The sequence below is a fragment of the Nycticebus coucang genome, chromosome 10 (genome assembly GCF_027406575.1).
Source record: "Nycticebus coucang isolate mNycCou1 chromosome 10, mNycCou1.pri, whole genome shotgun sequence".
Taxonomy (NCBI): Eukaryota; Metazoa; Chordata; class Mammalia; order Primates; family Lorisidae; genus Nycticebus; species Nycticebus coucang.
In genome coordinates this window covers 124,908,915-124,920,079 of record NC_069789.1, presented here as the reverse complement: position 1 = coordinate 124,920,079, position 11,165 = coordinate 124,908,915, and the positions used below count along the sequence as shown (strand labels likewise).

The following is an 11,165-nucleotide window of genomic DNA, read 5'->3' as shown; positions in this document are numbered from 1 at the left end:
AAGGATGGCATTAGATATAGAAAGATGTCCCCAGCCCCCTGTGGAGGATGGCTCAGGCTTGGAGGAAGAGATCCCAGGGAGGCAGTGAGTAGGGACAAAGCCTGGTGTAGAGAGGAGAGGAGGGGGGCAGGAGGAAGGGATGCTTAAGGGGCCTAGTGAAGTCTTTGGGGCTGCTGGGCCTTGGGGACAGTGGAGTGAGAGAAGCATTTAGGAGAAGGCCCAAGCCTCTGTCTGTCCTAGGAAGAGGGATGTCCCTGAGAAGAGGACCAGAGAGAAGTACCAAGTATTGGCAAGGCACTATGGGCCAGTTAAGAGTCATAGTAGGGAGGGTAGTGCCTGTGGCTCAAAGGAGTAAGGCGCTGGCCCCATATGCTGGAGGTGGTGGGTTCAAACCCAGCCCCAGCGGAAAAACTGCAAAAAAAAAAAGTCATAGTAGGTGTGAGGGACCATGGGAACCCCAGACATGGGGCTCAGAAGTGAAGTCGGGGTTGCCAAGCAATATGGCACAGTGGTCAGCAGTGCAAACTCATCAACAAAGTTAATTGTATCAATGATTTAAACGAGAATGTGATAATGTCCCATTTTGATCCCTTGTATTATTTCCAGTAATCCTCATTGGATGTTATATCAAGAACTTTCTGGGTCAGTCCCTGAAGTCGCCGCCCCGGCCACCCCTCTGCCAGCTGCTCCGGGGCCACCTCGGGCCGGCGTCTCCGGCAGGCGGGAGCCAGGCGCTGACGGGTGCGGTGGGGGCGGCCGAGCGCTCCTGCGGCTCCGGCTCCGGCTCTGCGCGGGCGGCGGCTTCCTGGCTTCTGCATGGGGCTGGCCTGCGGCGCCCGGATGCTCTGAGGTGAGAGGCCGGGCCGTGGGAGGGAGGGAGGCAGATGGGCTCCGGGCACGTGTACGGTGCGCCGGGGCCGCCTGCCAGGGACACGTGGTCGCGGAGTTGGGCTGCGACTTGAGCGCGCAGCCTTCCCCGGGCCTGTGGTCCTCTCCGGAGTGGGGATACTGGTCCGCGTCCTGTCCCAGCTCCCCAGCTGGAGGGTCCTGCAGACACCCTCTTGGCCCTCGTCAGCGGAGGGTTGAACCAGGCGCTGGGCCGGAAGCCGTTGAGAAGGCCCCCGCGAGCCTTCAACCGCTATTTGCTTTCAAACCCGAGCTCCAGGCAAACAGCAGGTGCAGGAGAGCCCTGGGCGACCCGGAGCCCTGCCGGAGCCCCGGCACTGGCACCGCCGCTTGCGCTCGCCTCCGGAAGGACGAACCTACTCCTCTGCGTTGTCTCCCTAACTTTTCCACTGTTGCTCGGAGGACACACGCAGTGGGATTCAGAATTCCTGGAGAATTGCCTTTGTGAGAAGCTAGAAGTATTTCTTTTTAAATTCCATCTCTTAGTTTTTCTAAGAAACATCAAGAAACCATGAACAACATTAGTAATGAAGAGTTTGACTGCCACTTGCTTGGTGAAGGTTTTACTGCCAAGGACATTCTGGACCAAAAAAATCAATGAAGATTCCTCTTCTGATGATAAGGATGCCGTCTATGTAGCAGACCTCGGAGATGTTCTGAAGAAACACCGAAGATGGCTAAAAGCTCTTCCTCGTGTCACTCCCTTTTATGCAGTCAAATGTAATGACAGTAGAGCCATTGTGAAGACCCTTGCTGCCATTGGGACAGGATTTGACTGTGCTAGCAAGACTGAAATACAATTGGTGCAAAGTCTCGGAATGTCTCCAGAGAGGATTATCTATGCAAATCCTTGTAAACAAGTGTCTCAAATTAAGTACGCTGCCAATAATGGAGTCCAGATGATGACTTTTGACAATGAAGTTGAGTTGATGAAAGTTGCCAGAGCACAGCCAAAGGCCAAATTGGTTTTGCGGATTGCTACTGATGATTCCAAAGCAGTCTGTCGACTCAGTGTTAAATTTGGTGCCACACTCAAAACCAGCAGACTTCTTTTGGAACGGGTAAAAGAGCTAAATATTGATGTCATTGGTGTTAGCTTCCATGTAGGAAGTGGCTGTACTGACCCTGAGACCTTAGTGCAGGCAATCTCTGATGCCCGCTGTGTCTTTGACATGGGAGCTGAGGTTGGTTTCAGCATGTACTTGCTTGATATTGGCGGTGGCTTTCCTGGATCTGAGGATGTGAAGCTTAAATTTGAAGAGATCACTGGTGTAATCAACCCAGCATTGGACAAGTACTTTCCATCAGACTCTGGAGTGAGAATAATAGCTGAGCCAGGCAGATATTATGTTGCATCAGCTTTCACACTTGCAGTTAATATCATTGCCAAAAAACTTATATTAAAAGAACAGGCTCTGATGATGAAGGTGAGTCCTGTGAACAAACCTTTGTGTATTACGTGAATGATGGAGTATACGGATAGTTTAATTGCATCCTTTATGATCATGCTCATGTAAAGCCTCTTCTGCAAAAGAGACCTAAACCAGATGAGAAGTATTATTCATCCAGCCTATGGGGACCAACATGTGATGGCCTTGACCGGATTGTCGAGCGCTGTGACCTGCCAGAAATGCATGTGGGCGACTGGATGCTCTTTGAAAATATGGGTGCTTACATTGTAGCTGCTGCTACTACTTTCAATGGATTCCAGAGGCTGACTATCTACCATGTGATGTTAGGACCGACGTGGCAACTGGTGCAACAAATCCAGAACCCCGACTCCCTACCTGAAGTAGAAGAACAGGATGCTGGCACTCTGCCTGTGTCTTGTGCTTGGGAAAGTGGAATGAAACGTCATCCAGCAACTTGTGCTTCAGCCAGTATTAATGTGTAGATATCATTCTGTAGCTGTTAACTGCGAGTTTAGCTTGAATTAAGGGATTTGGGGGGACCATTTAACTTAATTATTGCTAGTTCTGAAATGTCTTTGCAAGAGTGGGGTTGGCACTGATGCAGCGATATGTAAGATTAGGAGATGGGGTCACACTTATCTGTGTTCCTATGGAAACTATTTGAATATTTGTTTTATATGAATTTTTATTCACTTTTCAGACATGCTATGAAAGAGCACCCCTCCGCTGCTCAGCAAGCATTTGTAGCTTGTACAGTGGCAGAATGGGCCAAAAGCTTAGTGTTGTGACCTGTTTTAAGAATAAAGTATCTTGAGGGTGGTGCCTGTGGCTCAAGGAGTAGGGCGCCAGTCCCATATGCCAGAGGTGGCGGGTTCAAACCTAGCCCTGGCCAAAAAAAAAACCAAAAAAAGAAAAGAGAATAAAATATCTTGAAATAAAAAAAAAAAAGATATTTCTGGTTTGGTGCCTGTAGCTCAGTAAGTAGGGCGCCAGCCACATACACCGAAGCTGGTAGGTTCAAGTCCGGCCCAGGGCTGCTAAACAACAATGACAACTGCAACCAAAAAATAGCCGGGTGTTGTGCTTGGAAGCTTTAGCTAATGGCAATAAGGCAAGATAAAAAAAAAAAAAGCATGTTTACACATTGGAAAAGGAAAGGCAAACACATCTATACACAGAAGAAATATTGTGTACTTAGAACATGAACTAGACTTCTGTAAAAAAATAAATAAATCCAAATGACTTGAGGTAATTTGAAAAGGTGTCTGTATATAGACAACTATACAGCTCAGTGTGCCTGGCATCAAATTCCTTTTTTTGTGAATGGACCATACTTCCCTATTTCTTTGTATGCTTTATAACCTTTTGTTCACAACTGGGCATTCTGAGTGTTATACTGTGCTAACTCTGGTTTTACCACTTCTTGAAGCTTGCTAATTTTTGCTTATTGAGGGATGAGGCCATTTGTGACTTTTCTTAATGATTTTGGCAAAGTGCATAATCTTTATTGTACGTGGTCACCGAACTTTCTCTTTTGCTATTTCTGTATATCTAGTTCTAAAAAGCAGGAGGAGAGTTCCTGTCTCTTTAAATCTTCCAACAGTTGCTGCTGCTGAGAGAGTTGAAACCAAGGAGAGTGTCTGTGTCAGCCCCTCAAGGGACCATCAAACTTAAACACACACCTTAAATTTTTGGAGGACAAAGTCTTCACTGTCTGCTCTGGCAACAGCCAGCCACTGCAAGTGTAAGCTGCTAGAGTCAGGCACCGTGGCTCATGACTATAATCCTAGCATTTGGGAGGCTGAGGTGGGTAGATTATCTGACCTCACAGACCAGCCTGAGCCAGAGGAACACCCTGTCTCTAAAAATAGCTGGGTGCTGTGGCAGGCACCTGTAATCCCAGCTACTTGTGAGGCTGAGGCAAGAGAATCACTCGAGCCCAAGAGTTGGAGGTTGCTGTGAGCTGTGACACCATAGTACTCTACCGAGGATGATCAAGTGAGACTCTGTCTCAAAAAAAAAAAAAAAAATAGGATGTAAGTTGCTAACCCTGTGGCTGTGGTAGGGTTGATGAATGTAGGAGTAACTGGTTCAGGGCAGCACCTGTGGCTCAGTCAGTAAGGCGCCAGCCCCATATACCAAGGGTGGTGGGCTCAAACCCAGCAGCCCCGGCTGAATTGCAACCAAAAAAATAGCCGGGCATTGTGGTGGGCACCTGTAGTCCCAGCTACTCGGGAGACTGAGGCAAGAGAATCACTTAAGCCCAGGAGTTGGAGGTTGCTGTGAGCTGTGTGATGCCACGGCACTCTACCCAGGGCCATAAAGTGAGAGTCTGTCTCTACAAAAAAAAAAAAAAAAAAAAAATAGAGTAACTGGTTCACACATGCAACTCATTTATATTTTCTTTCTTATCAGGCTCCCCCACATTGTTATAAATGTCTTGTTTTCTTCCAGAATTCCAGAATAATTTATTCCAGTCACTCTTTTTGTTTGTTGTTAGAGACTGGATCTTGTTTTGTCACCTAGGCTGGACAACTGTGTCATGATCATAGCTCACTACAGCTTTGAACTCCTGAACTCAAGCCATCCTCCTGCCTCAGCCTCCCAAATAGCTGGGATTACAGGTGTGCACAACCACACCTGGCTAAGTTTAATTTTTTATTTAGAGAATGTGATTTCACTATGTTGTCCAGGCTGGTCTTGAACTCCTGGCCTCAAGTGACCCTCCCATCTTGGCCTCCCAAAGTATGTAGCACTGGGATTACAGGTGTGAGCCACTGCACCTGCTTCTTAATCATTCTTTATAGCTCAGTGTTGGACTCAATGCAAGGACCAACCTCTACATCTTCCTACTGTGACATTTTGCATGACATTATCCCCAAATTAAAAAGATTAAAATTGGCTTGGTGCCTGTGGCTTAAATGGCTAAGGTGCCAGCCACATACACCTGAGCTGGCAGGTTCGAATCCAGCCCGGGCCTGCCAAACAACAATGACAGCTGCAACCAAAAAATAGCCCAGTGTTGTGGCAGACGCTTGTAGTCCCAGCTACTTGGGAGGCAGAGGCAGGAGAATTGCTTGAACCCAGGAGATGGAGGTAGCTGTGAGCTGTGATGCCACAGCACTCTACCCAGAGGGACAGCTTGAGGCTCTGTCTCAAAAATAAATAAAAAATAAAAATAAAATAAAAAGATTAAAATCATACAAAGTATTCTTTCTGGTCACAGTGGAATGAATCTAGAAATTAACAGAAGAAACTGAAAAAACTCACAAATATGGTTTAAAAGCGCCTGTAGCTCATCAGCTAAAGCGCCGGCCACATACCCCAGGGCTGGTTCAAAGCCAGCCTGGGCCTGCCGAACAACAATGACAACAACAACAACAAGAAAAAATAGCTGTGACACCACGGCATAGTACCGAGGGCGACATAGTGAGACTCTGTCTCAAAAATAAATTAAAAAATACTTGGCACCCATAGCACATGCACCGAGGCTGGCAGGTTCAAACCCAGGCCAGGCCAGCTAAACAACAGTGACAACTGCAACAAAAAAATAGCTGGGCATTGTGGTGGGCACCTGTAGTCCCACCTACTTGGGAGGCTGAGGCAAGAGAATCGCTTAAGCCCAAGAGTTTCAGGTTGCTGTGAGCTATGATGTCACAGCACTCTACCAAGGGTGACATAGTGAGACTCTGTCTCAAAAAAAAAAAAACAAAAAAAACTCACAAATGTGTACAAATGAAAGGACACAGTCTTAATCTATGTGTCAAAGAAGAAATTACAACAGGGAATTAGAAAATACCTTGAAAAAATGAAGACAAAAACATGCATACCAAAATTTATGGGATGCAGCAAAAGCAGTGCTAAGAGAGAAATTTACAGCTATAAACACATTAAAAGAGAAGAAAGGTATAAACTCAATAACGTCTCTATATACCTTAAGGAACTAGAAAAAGAAAAGCAAATTATACCCAAAACTAGCAGAAGAAAGGAAATAATAAAGATTGAATGGAGGGCTGTGGCTCAGTGAGTAGGGCGCCAGCCCCATATACCGAGGGTGGCGGGTTCAAACCCAGCCCCGGCCAAACTGCAACCAAAAAATAGCCGGGCGTTGTGGCGGGCGCCTGTAGTCCCAGCTGCTCGGGAGGCTGAGGCAAGAGAATTGCGTAAGCCCAAGAGTTAGAGGTTGCTGTGAGCCGTGTGACGCCACAGCACTCTACCCGAGGGCGGTACAGTGAGACTCTGTCTCTACAAAAAAAAAAAAAAAAAATTGAATGGAGATAAGTAAAATAGAAAGTAGAAAAACAATAGAGAGACAATGAAAATATACGTCAATTTTTGGGCTCAGCACCTGTAGCTCAAGCAGCTAAGGCTCCAGCCACATACACCTGAGCTGGCAGGTTCTAATCCAGCCTGGGTCCGCCAAACAACGACAACTACAGCCAAAAAATAGCCCGGCGTTGTGGCAGGCGCCTATAGTCCCAGCTACTTGAAAGGCGGAGGCGGGAGACTCTCTTGAGCCCAAGAGTTGGAGGTTGCTGTGAGCTATGATGCTATGGCACTCTACCCAGGGCAACAGCATGAGGCTCTGTCTCAAAAAAAAAAAAAAAAAAAAAAGTTGATTTTTGGAAAGGATCAACAGAACTGATAAAATTTTAGCTAGGCTGGCTCAACACCTGTGGCTCAAACGGCTAAGGCACCAGCCACATACACCTGAGCTGGCAGGTTGGAATCCAGCCTGGGTCCGCCAAACAACAATGACAACTACAACCAAAAAATAGCTGGGTGTTGTGGCGGGCGCCTGTAGTCCCAGCTATTTGGGAGGCAGAGGCAGGAGAATCGCTTAAGCCCAGGAGTTGGAGGTTGCTGTGAGCCGTGATGCCACGGCACTCTACCCAGGGCAACAGCTTGAGGCTCTGTCTCAAAAAGCAAAACAAACAAAAAAACAAAGAAACAAAAACTTTAGCTAGGCTAACAACAAAAGATAGACTTAGGTCACTAAATTAGAAATGAAGACTGGGTACAGTGGCTCACGCCTGTAATCCTAGCGCTCTGGGAGGCTGAGGCAGGTAGATTGCTTGAGCTCAGGAATTTGAGACCAACTTAACAAGAGCGAGACCTTGTCTCTACTAAAAATAGAAAAACTAGGGTGGCACCCCTAGTCCCAGCTACTTGAGAGGCTGAGGCAAGAGGATCACTTGACCCTAAGAGTTTGAGGTTGCTGTGAGCTATGACACCATGACAGTCTACCCAGGGCCACAGAGTGAGACTCTGTATCAAAAAAAAGGAAAGAAAGAAGTGAAGGCGACAGCACATAATGCACCTTTCAGGAAGCATGCTTAGATATACTATGTATGGATGGATGTATTTATTTATGTATCGACAAAGTCTCGCTCTGTCACCCAGGCGGGAGTGCAATGGTATATAATCCTTACCCTAGACTCAAATTCCTGGACACAAGCAATTCTCTCATCTCAACTTCCTGTGTAGCTGGAGCACCATATCTGGCTATATTTTCTTATTTCTTTTTTTTTTTTTGTAGAGGTGGGGTCTCACGATGTTGCCCAGGCTCATCCTAAACTCTTGGACTTAAGTGACCACCACTAATACGACACATCCATGTAAGAAAAAACTGTTTGGGCTCGGCGCCTGTAGCTCAAGCTGCTAGGGCACCTGCCACATACACTGGAGCTGGCAGGTTTGAATCCAGCCCGGGCCTGCCAAACAACAATGATGGCAACTACAACCAAAAGAAAAGAAAAAATAGACGGGCGTTGTGGCGGGCGCCTGTAGTCCCACCTACCTGAGAGGCTGAGGCAAGAGAATCGCTTAAGCCCAAGAGTTGGAGGTTGCTGTGAGCTGTGATGCTATGGCACTCTACTCAGGGCAACAGCTTGAGACTCTGTCTCAAAAAAAAGACCAGAAAAAAAAAAACTATTTGTACTCCCTAAATCTATTGAAATTTAAAACATTATTTTGAAAAAAATTTTAAAGTAAAAAATAAAATTACCATATCTGTTTGTTTGTTTACTCTAACTTGAGTATTGAAGAAGGAATTACCACATTCAACAATTCCACTCCTAGGTATAGATCCCAAAATAATTGAAAACATATACTCAAACAATTACACATACATGCATGTTCATAGCAGCACTGTTGACAATAGCCCTAAGATGAAGATAGCCCAAATGTTCACACCTGGAGACATGAGTAGATAAATTGCATGCATACATACGATAAAAATTCATCTGGGTATGGTTGCATGTGCCTGTAGTCCCAGCTATTTGGGAGGCTGAGGTAGGACGTCAGTTTGACCCCAAGAGTTTAAGGCTGCAGTGAGCTATGATCATGCCACTGCACTCTGCCCAGGGCAATAGATCTTACATTTTGAAAAGTCTAAATATATATTATATTGTATATATATATATACACATTTATTTATTATTTATATATATTTATATATATATATTTTTTTGAGACAGAGTCTCACTATGTCGCCCTTGCTGTGACATCATAGCTCACAGCAACCTCAAACTCTTGGGTTTATGTGATTCTCTTGCCTCAGCCTCCCAAGTAGCTGGGACTCTACAGGTGCCCACCACAATGCCTGGCTATTTTTTTGTTGCAGTTGTCATTGTTGTTTAGCTGGCCTGGGCTGGGTTTGAACCCACCAGCCTCGGTGCATGTGGCTGGCGCTGTAACCACTGTGCTATGGGTGCCAAGTATTATTTTTTTATTTTATTTATTTTTGAGATAGAGTCTCACTATGTTGACCTCAGTAGAGTGCTGTAACATCATAGCTCACAGCAACCTCAAACTCTTGGGCTTAATCGATTCTCTTGCCTAAGCCTCCCAAGTAACTGGGACTACAGGAGCCCGCCACAACACCCGGCTATTTTTTGTTGTTGTTGTTGCAATTGTCATTGTTGTTTAGCAGGCCCCAGGCTGGGTTTGAACCCTCTAGCCTTGGTGTATGTGGCCTGTGCCCTAACCACTGCACTACAGGTGCCTAAGCAAATCTAAATATTTTAGAAAAGAATTTTGGAGAATATTTTACTTTGTGATGGGAAGTACTTACTAAGCAAAATAGAAAACATAGAAGCATAAATGGTAATTCACATAAATTTGACTATATAAAAATTAAAACATTTTGCAAAGTAAAATACTATATGTTAAGTAAGAAAATAAACAATAGACCAAGGAAAATAGTTGCCAAAAGATATAGCAACTAAAAGATGTTATCTGTCATATGTAAAAAGTGCCTAAAAGTTTATAGGAAAATGCAGCAAGCCCACAGAAAGTTTCACAGAAGAGGAAATCCACATGTTCAATAAACACAGGAAAAGATGCACAGCCTCAGTAGTAAGGAAATGCAAACTTAAGCAACAAAGAACTAGTGCTTGTCTTTAAATGGGCTGGTAAAAAGAAAAAGAAGCAATAAAGTCCAGTCGTGGTGATGTTGCTAGTGATCTTACATTGCTGATGAAACTGTAAACTGCCACAGTAGCTTTGAAAACAAATCTTTTTTTTTGCAGTTTTTGGCTGGGGCTGGGTTTGAACCCGCCACCTCTGGTACATGGGGCCGGTGCCCTACTCCTTTGAGCCACAGGTACCGCCCTGAAAACAAGTCTTATGATATTTAATAAAAAATTTAAAAATGCATATCTTGATTCAACAATCTTATTTCCTAGGACTTTCCCCTTAGAAATAAAACAATTGTATATAAAGAAGTCCACTTAAGGATCTGTACTGCAGTGTTAACAGTGGTGAACTAACAACCCGCCCCCCATATCAACATGGAACACTTAAATGAATTATTTACATATATATTTATATTGTGGACTATACACAGCTTTTTAAAGTGCCACAGATATGTCTTTAATGTAGTAGCTAAAAAGGATGTTGCAGAAAATGTGTACTGTATGATCCAGTTTTTGTTTAAAACATTTTTTAACACCATGACATTTTACATATTAATAGATTCAGTCACTTATTCAACAGATATTTATGTATTTATTTATTTATGTTTTGGGAGACTGAGTCTCATTTCGTCGCCCTCGGTAGAGTGCTATGAAGGCACAGCTCACAGCCAACTTCAAACTCTTGGGCTTAAGCGATTCTCTTGCCTCAGCCTCCCAAGAAGTTGGGACTACAGGTGCCCGGCTATGTTTTAGAGATGGGGTCTTGATCTTGCTCAGGCTGGTCTCCAACCTGTGAGCTCAGGCAATCCACTCACCTCAGGCATGAGCCACCGCTCCTGGCCTCAACAAGTATTTATTGACTGTCTACTAATATGTGTCAAGCACTGGAAATTCAAGAGAGAAGGAAACACTTAAAAATAATTGTGTACACAGGGCTGACATTCTTCCTAATGGTGGAGAGAGTTGGGTTTGAGAAAAAGTGATGTTGAACAGGCAAGTGTAATATTTATGCACCAGTGGAGAAACTAGGGTTTCAGATCAAAATTGTGAATTCTCTGCTTTAACGTGGCATTTAAAGGCATCCGACTGGATGAGTTTTGTGTAGTTTGTGCTTTAAGTTTGGAAAAACATGTGGAAAAATGCACTAGGAAAGAGAATAGAGAGACATCTAGGTTCAAGATCCACCCAAATGGTAGCCTTTGAAAGGATACTCAGTCTCTCAAAGCTTGTCTGTAAAATGGGAAGAAGAATAACATAACTCTCCAAATGGATCTTCATTGCCACTTCTGGGCTGAGAGATGCCGAACGTGCAATGTCCAAGACAGTAAGGTAGCATCCCGAACACTCAGGCTGAAGCCAGAGCAGCCATATTGATTACGGGAAGGGGTGGGACGTTGAGACGGCCATCATTTTCAGTCAGGGCAAAAGC

General features: G+C 44.8%; 1 pseudogene; it reads left to right on the top strand.

The window, feature by feature from the left end:
* The first annotated feature begins 1,417 nt into the window (after positions 1-1,417).
* Positions 1,418-3,266, top strand: LOC128597264 (ornithine decarboxylase-like; annotated as a pseudogene).
* Positions 3,267-11,165: the final 7,899 nt, after the last annotated feature.